The sequence below is a fragment of the Danaus plexippus genome, chromosome 27, assembly GCF_018135715.1.
Source record: "Danaus plexippus chromosome 27, MEX_DaPlex, whole genome shotgun sequence".
Classification (NCBI taxonomy): domain Eukaryota; kingdom Metazoa; phylum Arthropoda; class Insecta; order Lepidoptera; family Nymphalidae; genus Danaus; species Danaus plexippus.
The window spans coordinates 2,781,557-2,799,040 of NC_083555.1; the positions used below are offsets into that span (position 1 = coordinate 2,781,557).

The 17,484-nt window shown below is 28.7% G+C and overlaps 1 protein-coding gene across 1 annotated transcript in view; it reads right to left on the reverse strand.

Moving 5' to 3' along the window:
- The window catches only part of LOC116775538 (transcriptional regulator ATRX), a 106,983-nt gene extending 90,097 nt beyond the window's left edge, over positions 1-16,886 (reverse strand). The window contains exon 1 of the mRNA XM_061525134.1: positions 16,822-16,886. The gene's annotated coding sequence lies outside the window, so the exon portion shown is untranslated. The remainder of the gene's footprint in view (positions 1-16,821) is intronic.
- Between the last annotated feature and the right edge of the window lie 598 nt (positions 16,887-17,484).

Below are 17,484 nucleotides of genomic sequence, written 5' to 3' on the forward strand. Positions count from 1 at the left end.
AGGCGACTATTTAGCACACAGACAAAATACGTTTTATCTAAAAGTATGAGAAATAAAAATGATTGTACATTTTATGATTAAACTTTTTCTACATAACCTCAAAGTTTTACTTGATTTTTTATTGTTATTCAGTGTACTCGATGTATAATGTGATATATGTTGGGCAGTAAAATGATTTTTCGAACTATCTTATGAATTTAAGATAGAAAGATATTTCAAAATAATTCGTTTAAGTAAAGAGTAAATGTTCTATGAACCAGTACCAAATGGTAAATATTCTTCATTAACGTCGTATCCGCTTAACACAAGTTCGTCACACTAGATACGAAGCGTTCCCCGTTTCTCATTCAGTAAATACCTGCGTTAATACTATAATGTGGGAAGTTTTACCACAGATGACTATCAAAGACCTCGATGTAGTCACCTTGGATAGCTGGAGCGAGCATAATAATGATGGAAATGTCGCTTGTTGTAATAAACATCGTGAAAAGTTATGGGCTCGTTATAAATCAACCAATACGTATAATATAATTTGATCTAAGATTTTCGCGAGTTTTATTCGAGATGAGACGAGATCTCGTCTGCCCGTTATCATGATTGCTGAAAAGTAACCGAAATGTTGGGAGTATGTAGTTTTTTACAAAAATAAATCACGCGTAGTTTATCCGAAAAAATAGTAGTTTCAATTAAACGTATAATATAATTCTGTTAAAATTTTATACCTATCAAATAAAATAAATCTACTACCGTCATCTTAAATAATTATCCTTAAGGATATATAATGTCATCCGGTACAAATAAATAAGTCGTGTCTCTGTGTTCAAATAAACTGCCGTTTTATTAAATTCAATATATATTTGTATATTAAGTTCCAATAACAAGTTTTGAAAGTTTTCTTTTTTATACAAAAAGTTAGTCCCCGTTTTATTGAATGTTGCCGACTTGAATTTTTATTATTTTCCTCACAACACTTCTTGGAACTTTCCTCCTATTGACATCGAGAGCTGGCAACATGATATTATATGTATTAAATATTCAATTATTAATATTAATTAATTTCTCATACTTATTGTATTTTATTTAGCCATATTTAAAATTTTATGCTCATGTTAAGACTTCTCTGTTCAAAGTATCGACCGGGTAAGTTGTAACACTATAATGGAGAAGCATATTTTAAAATAAAATTGAGAAGAGTCATGTTTGTTGTTCATTCTTAAAAATATGAAACTAATTTTTGAAGTAATTTTATGTGTATGCCAAAATAGTCTATTTTTTATATTATAGTCTAATTTCGCTGTGGTGAATGGACAGTTCAAAATTTTTACTTAAAAGTTGCTATTGCCTACGGTTTTGCCCTCATTTTACGCTAAATCAACCATCCGCGTTATCGTTATAATGCTTTAAATGATTTTCCGCAATTTCCTCAATCAGATTCTGCCTGGGTAACTACTGAATTGCCTCAGCACAATGAACTTTTGATTAAAAAAATAGTTACGAAAAAGGCTTTTAAATTAAAGGGTTACCAATTTGCAAGTAAAATTCCCTTAAAATCCATTTATAATGGTTGATTATTTCCAGAGATTAGTCTGAACAGACAGACGGACAGACATTAAAAAATGCTTTTTGGATGTACGTAGAAATTATATATATATATCGCAGATATATATATCGCAGATGATAAATAAACGAAAAACGTTCAAACTATCAGTGACGAGTTCAAAACGCAAGACTTGTATTAAGTAAGCACACTAATACATTGGTAAAGGATAAGAGATTTGGTTTTGGTCACAGCTGGGCTCGTTTGAAATGAAAGCGATTTCAATACGAATAAATCTAAATGAATAAAGATTTATATTAATTTAAAATATATTTACTATGTTTGATATAAAAAATACATAAACATGTTTGGCTTTTAGTATGTATTCAAAGAGCTTGTGCTATTTATTCACAGAGCGATAATAGTTAGATATTTTCATTTTAAAATCTTACCGATTTATTTATTAATAATGACAAATATGTTATTATATACTTCGGCTTAAAATAAAAATTATTGATTTTGTAATATTACATATTGTTGCGAATCAGCGAGCTGTTCAATCTTTGACGCTATGTGACAAATAGCTTGTCTGACAGACATTCTCACCCGTATTCCCTTGATCACGGTTACTTCACAGTAAACAAACGTTAAGACAGATAACAATTTGGGAAAATATGGAAGGATTTCTGATAAATAATACAATTTAATACATAATCTATGAACAGACCTTCTTGCTATTCTTAAACACTAAATATTAAAACAGATTTATAATATCTTGATTTATTTAAAGACTTCCTTTATATCCAGGTTTGATTATAATTTTTTTATGAATGTTTAAATAAGAAATTAAATTATAATTAAGTTGAAATACGTTACAAATTAAAAGCGAAGAATCTCCGTGACCTAAATAGTATCCTTTTATAAAACAGTTTTTTTTTTATTGAATGTTGAAATGTTCATTTTAAAAATATATTTCACTGAAGAACCGAGCAGTTTAATCAAGATTCTTGATAATATTTACCGTATAAAGACCTAATTTAAAATATTTAACTTTGGCTTCCTTAATTTTATACAAGCCAAAAATATTTTATTTCAATATTATTAAATTCTGCTAATATCAATTTATTAGAATATATTACTTATTGTTAAAAAATTATATGACGTAAATGAAAATACGTTACCCAATTTATCGGGTTCATTCAACTCTAGACGAGTGAAACACAGTCAGTGTATTTGGCAAGGCTAACTCGCCACTGTCTCGCGCCAACTTATTACAATGAGGGCCCACACTATGACGAATGTATCACATTAGTACTGAATGCATTACCACGAGTCTTAAACTGCCCATAACATTACCAACACCAACACGTTACGCTCCACTTCATCGTATAACAGACGTCGGTCGTAGTTATCACTCATACTATATTAAACTATTAATGTATTCGTTCGTGACAAGTACGTTGTAAAACTTTAAAATTTATTAATTACTTTAACGTGGTCTAACCTTGAGACGGTCGGTTCGTGTGTCTCGCTGTACTGGAATCGATTTCAGAGCAATGTACACGAATCCAGATCCAATAGATTTTAATTATTATATTATACTTGTAACAATATCGTTTAGGTAATTACTAAAATATATAACACACACATTATATTTTTAAAACGTAATCATTATGTAATATTAACATCTAAGGGCATCCCTTATTTTTAAATCCTGAAGGCTGTTAGAGTTTCGCTTAAACTAAACAAAAAATCAGAAACAAGTCATTAATTTGAAAAAAATATTACAAATCTATTTTTTTTATAGTACTATTGTAATTAATTTGTTGTAAAAACTCATTTATATCTCACCTGAGTGTTTTTAAAGTGAAAAAATTGTATTATAATAAATACACATAAATAAAATTTAAATTTTCATAATGCACAGATATTTTTTTTTTATTTTGCACATATATTCTTTACATTAATCCAAAGAGTTATGGAACATGTCTTCAAAGACACGTTCCATAAGTCTTTGCTAGCTTCAAAGCTATAGAAGTGGATTTATTAAGACTGCCACTGATGCGAGATTTTTTTGCGAGACCATCGACATACAGGTGATATATTTACCTTAAATATATTGAGTATCGCAACAAAAATCAACAATTATAATAAAATATTTATTTTTCTAAAACGCGTATAGTGCCTTTCAAATATTTATCATATAATAATGATTTTCTTAAATAAAAATAGAGAAGTATTCACTTTCGCTATTTCGTACCATTATTTATCTTAAGTCCTTCGTCACAAACTCATTTGACTTTGACAGTTCCTTTAGATTGTTAGACAAGAAAGTATCGTATTGTTCTCTATCTCTTCGTATTGACTCTAAAAAGCAAAAAGGTTTTCAAAGTCAACAGCTTACACGTAACTAAATAAGGGACTCTAAATTCAGTTAATTCACTGGTTAACATCTATATTTAACTTCAATAAGATCCATAAGGTTTTTACATATATTCTCCAAATCTAATTGATATTCGCTAAAAAACAGTACGGAAAAAAAACATGTAAGCTTGAAAATATCAAATACTTGGACAGTAATAGTAAAACGTATATAGATGAGGTGATATAAGAATTTTATAATATAAAATTTAAGTTGCAGATAACACAAAAGATAAGTAAGTTGAAGTGAAAATGCGCGATGGTCACCCCCAGACGCTGAGACAATGGATGGATGTTTAGGTAAATGTAGAATATCATGTGATGTATTGTGGAGCGATATTTTATGGAAGGTTGTGATTAGTTGCTAGATACAGCCTGCTCAGGACTGGGAAAATTGGTGAATATTGGGATAGATCGAGGATTAGGCTTCAGAATGTAAATAGACCTGATCGATCTTTTTATGTGAGTGAGTGAGGTCAAAATCAAAGTCATTAATTGAATCTAAGTAAATTTTTATTTCTATGTGGTTTAATATATGAAAAACATATAATGATACTGATTTTTCATAATATGTAAATATTATATATATTTTTTTTTATTATTTATAAATCTGAAGTAAATCTGAAGCAAATATTAACAAAGTTATTCCACTCACGAAAAGTAAATGTATTGGTTTTCCCAAAAAGGCTTTAAGAGAGTTAAATCGCAACCTCTGAAGTGTCAAGTAGAAAAGTTTCTATAATATTGATGGGGTCGAAGGCTGTAATCACAAAGTGGAATTCACGTAATACGTAACAAAAAATCTAAAGTGCTACGACAACGTAGCAACGCTCTACGATGTCTACGAAAACGTGTTTCTTATAATCTATATATGTATATATTTTTAACTAAAAAAAAACAGTTGCAACCGTTAAAATAAGATTTTATTATTAACCAAATATCTATTAATAATGTTATAAAAAAAAAAAACATACAAAAATGAGTTTTGCTAATTGTAAATTTCTTAATATTCACACCATAGATAAATTAAACTCAGCAAAATCAAATCAAAGTCTATATTCAAATAAAGGTTTCCAATAAACAACATATTTCGTCAATATTTGTATTAAATCCTGAATAACATCACTAATTGTCAATATTTTATTCGGTCTTACAGAACTTTATTGTAAAATCATGCACGAATAAGTAACGAGTAAATAATAATCATTCGAAATCTAATGTAAAATATAAATTTATATGAGTGACCCTTTAAATATTCCTCTTATATTTAGTTGATATATCTATATATATATAAATATTCCCATAGTTATCTAATTGACAAGGATAAAACAAAACACTAAGATTAAACGCACAATTTTAAGGAATATTTCAGTTTATTCACCCGTATGACATATACTATTATAGCTAATATTATATAACAACAAGATTCATATGCTTATATGAGTCTAGACTTATTCTAAACCAAACTCTTTGCTTATTCCAGACCAAAGCCAAAGAGCTTTTCTATGTTGCGGATGTCCATGGACGACGGTAACTACCTCCATCAGGTAGGCCGTCTGCTCATTTTCCACCTTTGGCATTAAAAGCAAATTGCTATATATTATACTTTTACTTTTAAAAAAATCAAGTCATATTGAATTCCACTATAAATAAAAACGCGAAATCGAGCCACCACAAACCGAAGCTACAAAAACGTGATGTGAGTATATTTTTTTTTTAGCTTTTTAATTAATGATGAAAAGAATTTACTTCTCAAAAACTAAGGATTACAGTTTCTCGATTAGATCCTTAATAATCTGCAGGATAAAGCTCGTCAGGAAACATTTGCTTCGTCAGCAATCTGATTCAATTTACATACAGGATACTATAACAAAAGGATCTTAAAGATTTCAATATAATACCCATAATTTTCGTTCTTCGCTTGTGATTTTTTATCAAATATTTAAACTTAAGTAATATCACAAATTAACTCTGCAAACGGACTCAATCACTATTTAGAACACAGTTTTAAGACCACCTACTGCCATATATTTGTAAAAAGAAACATATTTTTCGTTTCAATAGAAATATAGATTAAATTGATTTTTTCGTATATAATACATAATGAAATTTTACATACAACATTAAAAACTAACCATAAGTATATAGAGAATATACTTATAGTATTTTTATAAACATTTCTCTATATAACACAATATCCGCACAAAGTTTTCAGTGAGCCCATGCAGTAAATAATAAATAAAGGCACAACCAGTTTTATGTGAGGATCAAAAATTACCAAAAGAACCGACGTGCTTCAAAATGCAAATTAAATTACCGACCTTACAAATATTTCACAATGAACTCTATATATTTTAAGTATAAACCGACAAGTCGTTCATTTTTCATAAATTTCAATTAATATTAATATTAATGACGGCGCATAAGGGAAAATAATTTGCATGATATATAATAGGACAATAGAAAATATATTATATATATCGGCGTTATCAGCTTCAATGACGGATGCAACATGGAAATAAACTAAACATGGAAACTTAAGGCTGTCATCAATTATTATAACAACTTATTGGTCGTCGTTACTATTGTTAAAAGTAAAACGAAATCAAAGAGAATAGAACTATGTTTGAATTCTGGTATAAATATGACGTCTGGACGCACGACAGCGGACTGCAGAATTCAGCGAGTGCGGATCATAAAGAATGTGATTATGAAGAACCTTCGAGAAATACAAGAACATTTAGAAGAATTGAAGTTTCATTTTAAAATATCTGGAACGTACTGAAACAAGTGACATTAGTGACGTCAGCGAGGCTGGCGTCCTCTCTTTAAAATAATGAATTTGTAATAAATCCGATATAAACGTTAGTAGCTGATAGCTATGAGATGTAAGACTTTCACGAGTATTCATTTTAATGTAGCGCCGCAAAGTAACCGAAACATCTTGATATGTAGTTTTTTAAGACTGAAAAATATTAGTTCGATTTAGCTGATATAAATGTATAGTCAATCGTTTTATTCATTGGCAGCTTGTGAAGCCTCCATGGATACTTTAATGTCAAATTGTCTTGCTAGCTATCGATGTCACTATGACTGTCAGTAGTGCATTCATGTCTGCGTTGGGTGTGCTGATTGTTTAAAGGAAATTCAACATGTCGGGCTGTGACGTCGAATACGGATTTTAAAATGCTCTCATTCTTCGACATATATGTAAAAAACTAGTCCGTTTGTGACATGACACTAGTTAAAATTTTATCCATGATACCAAAACATAGAGTAATTTTATAAATGTCTATTTTTATTAGATTGATGTTAGCTAAATTCCGAAATTATTGAACCGATTTCCATGGATCTTTAATAAACGATAATTTCATTTAAGAGAAGAAATTAAAACAAATATTATAAATTAATTAGTAATAATAACACTCGTATAAATATAGTAGCGATTTAAACAGAGATAACAAAACTTCTCAGCATTCCATGGATTCACGTGCCGGGTGCTGGGTCCATTGCGTTTCAGGGAGAGGAGCTTCAACAGTGCCTGAGATTTGCGACCCAGGTATAGGTTTAAGGGGCCCCTATCTAACGCGCCTTAAACGCTCACCTCCATCGTCCAAGCTCCTCTCTCTACTTAACCAAATTTGAAACAAACCTTCAAGGGCTGCCTTCAAAATATGATCCAAGAATAGATTGATATTAGTTCTGGACAGGCCCAAGTCTCTTGGTTGGAGAGATATTTAGCTGTTATACCTCTCGCAGTAGAAGTGAGACTAGCGCGTACAAATCCACGACGAACGTATTTCTAGTGAGTTCGTTAGTGAGCTCGTAATATTTATTGACCTTGATGGTATAGTCTTTGGGCATCTTGGTTTCTCAAGGAACCGTGGGCTCTGTCACGATTCGCTTTAAAATATACTTAAACATATCTGGTCTGGACACCGACGCACGCACGTTTTTTCAAATATATCCATCATTATAGTCCAAAAAACATTTTATTACTTAATGCATAAAGGAAATCCAAATGCATTTGAACAGTTGTATATACATTAACGAAGAACAAAATTCATAAACGGACAAAGCCATAAGTTAATAAATATCAGCTCAAAGCATGTTTTCATTTTATCATAGCATTTATATTACAACTCATTTTTCTTCCAAATTCTTTTGATTACCTAAACCTGTCGCGTTTATCTGCGAAGTAAAATTAAGTAAGTTTCCGCTTACTTTATATATCAAGAACGAAGCCTAAAAAATCTTCATAATTTATTATATTTAGTTTTATCGGAAGTGTTGGTTCCTTAAGATAATTGCGTATTATCAATAATTTGTATATTATAATTATTTTTAATATAATTCAATATTTTTAATAAACAATACATTTCTTAATTCAATGTGTTCCCATGATATTATAATTACGACCTAAATTTTATGTATATCAAAATAGTCGGAAAAGTTTTTTTCACGAACATTTATTCACTGTATCTAAAGAATTAAATATTTTATGAAATTATAAGGTTAAAGCTGAAAATATCTCTCATTTGGTAATATTTTAAACTATGAAAGTAAATAAAAAAATATATTAAAATACATTATTTGATGGATAATTTAATTAATAGGAAAATGACCGTTGTTAACGTAGTCCTTCACATTTTTTATAGGAATACAACTTACTTATCAACCTAGTACCTACTTACGAACTAAAATCCTATCTCCGTCTCCAAAAACCTATCTAACTTCGTAGCAACTTTTATAAAAAATAATATCAGTAGTTAATGAAATAGAAATACAATATCACTTTAACATTAAATTTATTTAGCAAAATTCTGTATATATTCACAACAAACAAACATACAAACCGCATATAATCAGAGTATATACAATTAGAAATTAATAAGTAAATTTTAATCTAAAGATGGATTTAACGAAGCAATAATATCAAAATGATATAGCATTAGAGAAGGTGAGGTCGTACTGTACAAATTGTCTTCAATCACGCCATTTTGTGACTATAAAATGCTTTCCAAACATAACAATATACTAATTATAACCGAAGATTATAAATAAAACGTGACAAATAAGTGGTTTTGTTTTAAGTTTTGTCTTACATTACTTTACGGAGCCTTATATTGATTATATAACCAGCGAGTCTGAGTTGTGAATTGAATAAAGAAAATGTATGAAAATAAAGTGATTGTTACTAATTAATACATTCTTAAAATATGTTAGATTCGATATTTTTTGTATAACGTAGAACCTATCAAACTTTTTGTATATTCGTTCCGTGATAACTTGAATTAATGACAACGATAGATAACTTTAACCACGTGAACATAAATGCAATGTTTACGAGATAACTTTAGAACTAACTTTACAATGAAAGACAATAATTCCAATAAGAAAATATACGTATATATATATATATATATATATATATATATATATACGTATATATACTACATATCATAAAATTAAGTAAGCCATTTCGACAAACATATCCAAATTCAAAGAAAATATTTATATCAAAATTTTTCTTCTTTCACAATTTTAATTAATAAAAATATATATGTTTATTTTCATTCTCATTCTATTCTAATTTTATTGTTTAGATATATATTATAACTAACGTGATCATAGATTAGATCATAATAATGAATCTGGTTGTAACCTTCGACCTGCTGTAATTAAAATTTCAATAAATTTGTCACAAGACCAAAAACAGTATTTAAAATACTTCAGTATTCTACACCAAACTTCAAATTTAGTACAACGTGGAAGAGAATAGAGACAAAATAATATATGAGTTTTATTGTATAGGATTTATGAAAATGTATTTATTACCAACTGTTAGCAATTACCTATTTATTACCTATAATTATTTAATTTAGACTCAATAATTTAAACGATTCTGGATTATTACTGACACAAAATTTTTATTGAATTTATTAATATAATATAAAATTTTATTCAATAGCAACGAACGTGTAATTTATGCAAAATTTTAACAATTATAAGTCCATGAGCGTAAAATTGTTAGACCTCTTTTAATTCACACCCTATTTGCTTCGTTTAAATAAAAAATATGTGATGTAGATTCGGAATTTTTTTTCGATTGAGTATAGAAGTATATTGTCTCATAGGGGAGCTGTGTACAAGTTATCAATTAGTATGATAGATGTATCGAAAAATCGGTTATTGATGTTTCAATGCAGTTAAAAGTAAATGGATTCTAGGTGTCGTAGAGGTTAAAGGCCCGTCTCGTGCATGAGGGCGCGAGTTCGAAACCTGGTAAGTGCCAATGTGAATTTTCCGAGTCATATGTTCTTGTAAGACTATTTAGACACCACTGACAGACGGTAAAGGATAACATCGTGGGGAAACCTGGACTTATAACTTCAAATTATAAGTTTCAAATCGCCATTCCGCTTTGAGCAAGCTTGGTGATTAATGCTCTAACCTTCTCCATGTGAGGAAGAAGAGGCCTTTGCTGTGCAATCATCGGATGATTATTATGTTGACAGAATATATATATAGTAAGGGTCTGTATTAACATGTCTTGTACTTCGAAATATTGATTACTCTACTTTATGACAACACAGAGCTACGTGTGTAGTTAAGGAATATTAACCTAATACGTAAACATAAAGGCTTTGATAATAATTTTTACATTTGAAAACGGTCCATCGTATGGTACTTATATTTAAAATATTTTAAATTATTATGAAAATTGCAGGAAAAAACTTTTATTCGAAATTCTAAATTCAAAAGACGTCACCATGATTCGATTGAAATATTACAAATTAAGCAGTTTTGAAATCGAAAACATGCAATTCAGGTTAGTTATTGAATAAATATTCAAAAAAAAAAGAAAAGAAATACTATAGTAATAATAAAATGAGGGAAAATAAAGTCCGATAAGTCATATTTTCACAACATCAGTTCATTTTACAAATTGAAACATTTTGCAGAGCCTTAAAATAAATTTTGTATAATAAAAATTCTAAATATCGAGATGAATTTAAATATTTTTAATTTTTAAGAAAGACACATCTAATTTTTTGTGTTATGGCCTCATTCGCACTTGATTCTTGAAATATTTTTCCAATTTTTTATTTGTAGGACCGTAGACCTTTTGTTTTGGTTAAATTAGTTCCGTTCAGAATAGGCAACAGAAGAAAGTCCGTACAGCTATGTCTTTTGTAAGGACCATATACCATAAACTTCAATTTTCAATTCATTGTCAAACGTCACTGTCAAAACTTAGTATACACAAATCGAAGATGATTGACCTCGAAAGTTACTATAGAATGTGGATTTATCGCAAACAAACACGCAGACATTTATAGTTTCCTATAAAATAGACAAACAAAACAATTGCTTTCAGTTGTAGAGTGTTGTTTTCTAAGTTTAAACAGTGCTATTAGATTGTCTTAGGAGTAAACATAAATTAATAAAAAAACATATGTTATAAAAAGTTTCTATACCTATTACATGTAACATATATATATATAATATGTGTGTGTGTGTGTGTGTGTGTGTATGTGTGTGTATAATTCTACATAGAAATCTGTTTAATCCGTTTTGAATACAAATAGCTAAATGAATTATTACTTGTTTCATAACTAATAATATGTACAGAAAATGGAACAGGATATGATTTAGCGAAATGATTGGTATATAAATTGAAAACCTTATATATAATGTACATATATAATTGAAAACTAGAGGCTTACTCATGTTGCAAGGCTTTTAATGGTTCAGCTAGTGTAATCTCTTTACGACAAACATAAGTACACTTTGTAATAAAATATAATAATAATAATAATAATGATCAGCATCAATTAATGTGATTATTTCGATTAAATAAATCTCTTTTTCTCAAAAAAAAAACTAAGAAATTAATCATCACGATATTGTAATTATTTGTTGTTTATTAAAAACATCATTATTCTAAGACTCTTCTTTCAAGAACCTTCTTAGAAGAGAGTTATAGGCGTTACCACTACAACCTTTTAACCTTCGGAGAGGTTAAGTCATAATCCGTCTGGATTTCGTCTGGGCCAAGGAACATTCTATATCTTTATACCATCTATATTTGATTCGTAAATTAGGAACAGGTTTTTATGCTTAACGAATTTTTGTTGATATATGTTTAGTTATTACCGTAATTTTTTATTAATTTTGAATACATTAATAAATTCTACCTCATAGTTTTCTAATATATGTCATTTATTAAAATTAAATGACTTTAATGAAACACGCAATATAATAAAACCGGCCAGTCTTACATTTTACCCCCCCCCCCCCCCCCATTAACATTGGCAGAATATACTATGTACGTTTTTAAGAATGAAATATAGATACAAAAATTCAATCCATAGATAATACAAAGAAAAAGCGCTAACGTCAATGTCACCCAGCGTCTGTCAATGAACTGTCACAAAAACAAATTATGAAACGCCTTCCAAACGAACCGAGCGTCTGATGCATTCAGTTTAATATTTTCTATGTTAGAAATAAATAAAATACCACGAGATTTTAATACAGACGTCTAAAGATCAAAAGCAATTCAAACGATTTCCACTCCAATACCATGTTATTGTCGCCCTAACTTGTCTCTTTAAACACAATCATGACATTTCTAAGGTTATTGTAAGTAAGATTTAATATCGGTGCGAATGAAGCCATACCATTAAAAAGAAAATATTACAACTCCACATATAAAGCAATATAAGATTTTTATAAATTAATTGTCACTTAATTTTTATTAAAAATTTAATTTAATAATATATATATATATAAATAAAAATTTATAGGAAATCACTTATCTTCATATCCAATACGGGAAGTGTTATTAATGGAATAATCCCTTAGTTAAATGGTCCTCATCAGTTAACCTCAACAGTTAAAACCAGCTGGGATGTAATTCCCAAATTTATTGGATATTTTATCGAATGAGAAGCAATTATTTATCAATAAAGCTTATCGATAAAATAATTTAAATATTAGTACCTTATAATAGCGTTTTAAAATGTTTCAAGCTCACAGTATTAAACAAGCTCGTATGTTTCTTCGACACTTATAAATTAACAAAAGATTTCTTATTTTCATGGTAAGGGGGCAAACTAGCAGATGGTATCTAATGGGAGGTAGTTACAGTCGCCTGTGGACATCTGCAAAATGGTTGCGGATGTGTTGTCGCCATTGAGGTGAAGGGAATGAATTGCCCTTTCCCTGTTCCCACCGTGTCCTGCCATTTCGTTATTCCCACCCCTCTCTCTTTCTCAACAACCAAGGTTGGCAACGCACCCGCAACGTCTCTTTTGTTGCTAATGTCCATGGGTGACTCTGCCCATTAGGTAAGCCGTCTGGTCGTTTGCCACCTTTCTCATAAAAAAAGTTATGAAAGCATACTGATAGTCCAATAACCATCCCATCAAAGAGCTTTGCCCGTTGTCTGAAACCAGAGTCGAGTTTTGTGTGTCGCTGGCACAGGGTACAGAAGAGCCCCTGATACGAACCGCAGTTGCAAAATCTCAATGGACCCCATACCAATGAAACACGCTCAACATCTCAAAACTAAGGTTCATGCAAGATAGAAGGCTATTGCGTACATCGACATCCCGGGAGAGTAATAAGGTTACAGGTACGGACATTTTCATTCGAAATCTATTCCTAATTTTTGTTTAGCAGACGTCTCTATTACTATATCGTTTTTATTCGCGCATCACATTTATCTTATGAATATTTTAATGTCTTATAACAATTGAACAATTATTCAATTTTTGTTTTTATAAAATATGTTTTTTTTTAATCAAAATAAAATAATGGATTTTCAGAATTCCATTACAATACAACACAATAATCATTTCGTTATTTTCCTAAGGAATGATTTGGGCTGGGCTCTCTCGAAACTAACAATAACTGAGACGAAACCTTTATAACCCAGTCATGAACATATTGACAAAAAAATGTCTATTTGTAATTTGTATAAAATACATTAAAGCAACATTAAAAATTCAGTTTCAAATCAATGCACGATCGACCAATAACAAGTAACATAACTAAATATTGGAAGAGAAAATCCTCATATTATATAAAAATGTCGAAATACTTAAATTTTTTGTATACATTTTGAGTTTAAACACGTTTACATTGAAACCATAGATAATATATTATTTGATGTCAAAATATATACACGTAATAATAAAAAAATGTTAATACTCTATCAATTTATGTCATTTACCCCTGTACTTTCTGTTGGATGCGAACAAATGTTAATTGGGACACTTGAAATGTTCATCTGCACAATGTACGCGGAGGCTGTGTCTGGTTAAACGTGACGTCACGTCCGTTAGGACTGAACGAGAGAGGAAATTAATTCAGATTGTGAGACACAAGTTTTAACATTGACAGAAAAACATGTGCATGTGAAGAAAGAATTTAAAATTAGATGAAGACTTGATGCATTTAAATTAATCATAGCTATATAATAATAAGTTTGACAATTTTGATAACAAAAAATTCCTTAGTAATGTAATAAATTAATAAATTTTGTACTAGTTTTATTTTGTTTAAGAACTAACAGACATCATGTCTTTGAATATAAAAATCATATAATTTAGTCGCATAGTCTGACCCATTTCAAAAACGATCACGAGAAAAAATTTAATAATTTTGTGACATTTTTTTATTTAAAATTGTTACTTCATAACAAAAATACAAAGAGTTAGAACTCTTTTCTAGGCCATTTTAGTATTTATTTTATTATTTATAGGAATCCTTGTAGCCGAAGTCGAATATGAAGCTGAGGAGCGATATATTCCACTTCAACTGAAGTGGTCTCAAACGGAGTCTGCGATTTGAAAAGTTGTAATGATCTTATGTGTTACTTAATACGTTATTTATATCAGATATATATATATATATATATATATATATATCTATATATGTAGAGAGAGAGAGAGAGAGAGAGAGAGAGAGAGAAAGTTTTAAATTCAACAGTAATTGCTTTCAAAATTAAAAGTACGCTCCTTATTTCAATTTTAAAATTTATAATAAATAGCGTATTCTGTTTTTAATTAGACTAAAAATTTCAAATTTTTATCTATAGTCTTAAAATTTGTCTAATCATTTGAAATGATCTGTATTAAAAGTGAAAAAAGGAATGACTTAAGAGTAACTATGAATGCCTGCTTGCATTTAATTGTTGAAATGTATACATTATATACTTTAAATAATTAAAAAATATCTATAAATATTTATTAGGACAAAGTGCATGTCTTTTTATTCATATGAATGTCTTTAAAAATTGTTTTATAAATAAGGCACGTATATCCTTTTAATGTCTTCATAAAAATATATGTGTTTGTTTTATTATACACATCAACTACGTAACTAGCTTGATTCGTTGCGATATATTAATAATTAATACGTAATTGAACCAAAAAATATTAATTTAACTTTATAAATGAGAATGTCGAATACATTTAACTGAGAATGTTTTTAGTATGGGAAACATTATGACTTTTTTTTATATTTGAGTAACATAGACGTAAAAGATCTTTACACAAAAGAAGAATAAACTGTGGAATTTTAATTGATTTATCACAAATCTCGCTATAATAAGGTTTTATTTTAAACAGACACATGATAAAACTAAATTCGAATAAAAAAAAAATATTTGTGACGTCACGGTTTTAATTTGTCAATAGATTCCCATTTACCGCTGGACCAGTTAAGACACTTAACGCCGACATGATTTTTACATTTATTCTAACACTACACATATACTTCGGCTTCGCTCGTCTTGTTAACACATATATGAAACGATAATTATCAAAATGTTTGTTGTGTAAAATATATATATGTATATATATTAATATACGGAACATTTGTATCAGAATCATTTGAATTATTTTTATATCTGTGGCTTTATTATTTTATTATACGATTATTATTTTTTTGATTTCCATATAGAATATAATAAATTCTTCACTATTATAGCCCCCGACGAGCACTAAGAATTTTTCTATATGAGAAAATCAACTTTGTGAAACCCCAGACTAATGGAACGCTGTCGGGGGTCACAACCCTCATTATATTGATTTAATTTAGAAAAGAATTCTACATCCGAAACAAGTGCTAAATACATGGGCGCGCCTCGATTTTATCTCCATTGATATATTTCAGAACGACCTAATGAAAAACGTTTAAAATTTTTTTTTTTAGAATAATGTATCCGTTGTTTTTATTTAATTTAAATAAAAATAAATAATATTTGATATTTGATTGACATATGTTTCGTAACATTCATACAAAAATACAAACATATGAAATACCAACCGAAAGCATTTCCTCGCTATGTACAAATGATAAACAAAATTAATATAATATTATATCATTATAAAAATATTATTATTTGTTTTGTAAAATTCATGAAATCTTTCGATATAATATGTACAAGAATATTAAAATGAACAAAGATTTGTACGTTTAAATCGAGGTCCGTGTAGAATTGTGGAAAGCTATCCGCTTCACCCTTAATTTTTGACTTAAAATCATTTCTATATGAAAAGCTCAATCATGTTTCAAAAAGCTAAATGTTAATAATTCATATATTATCTATGGTTATTTATATATTATAATCTACAGATAAGAAAACTTAAAAAAAAAAACATTATATATATCTATTCTTATACTCACAAAATGCATCTTATTAGGATAGCAGAATATTTTTTTTTTTAAATAAGAATCAAAATTTTAATATGGAAATTCACTTCAACATATAATATATAATGAATTAAACAACCATAAATATATATAAGATTATTTTAAATATATTGTAATTTATGTTTTACACTCACATTTTAGTTAACAATCCGAAAGAGAATAACGCGTCCTACCGATGTGAAGGCTAGCGGGAGACTGGCTTACTGTAAGGGTTGAAATGCTACATAGATTTTATTATAAAAACGTATATATATAAAATTATATTTTGAAGCATTATATGTTAAATATTTAATACTCTATATATAATAGAAAATATTTAAGTACACCATAAGATAATAAATAAAATAATTTACCCACAGATGTAAAATAAGTGATTGAATATTTGTATGTATTTGCATATTTTACGTTAATGTGATATTTTAATTTATATATACATTTATTTTTTATTATAATTCTATATAGTTATGTTTGTATTGGAGTTATCCAGTAATAGTTACTCGCAATCAGCTTTAATAGTTGAATGAATCATATTTTTCTAAATATGTCAACAACATTGATTTCTTATCCCGGGAATACGCATTTTGGCGTCGCGTTGTCTACCGGGATGGATAGATCAGATCTCCGCAGAGGCAAACTATAAAGAAAGATATTAAAATTAATAGAAGAGACATTTTTAAGGTCCTATAAATGAGTCTACTTTACAAAATTAAATGAAAATATTTTTTGTCCCCAATCTACATTTAATTCTAATATATTGAAAACAACAGATAATAATAATTCTAATTACAATTTTTTTA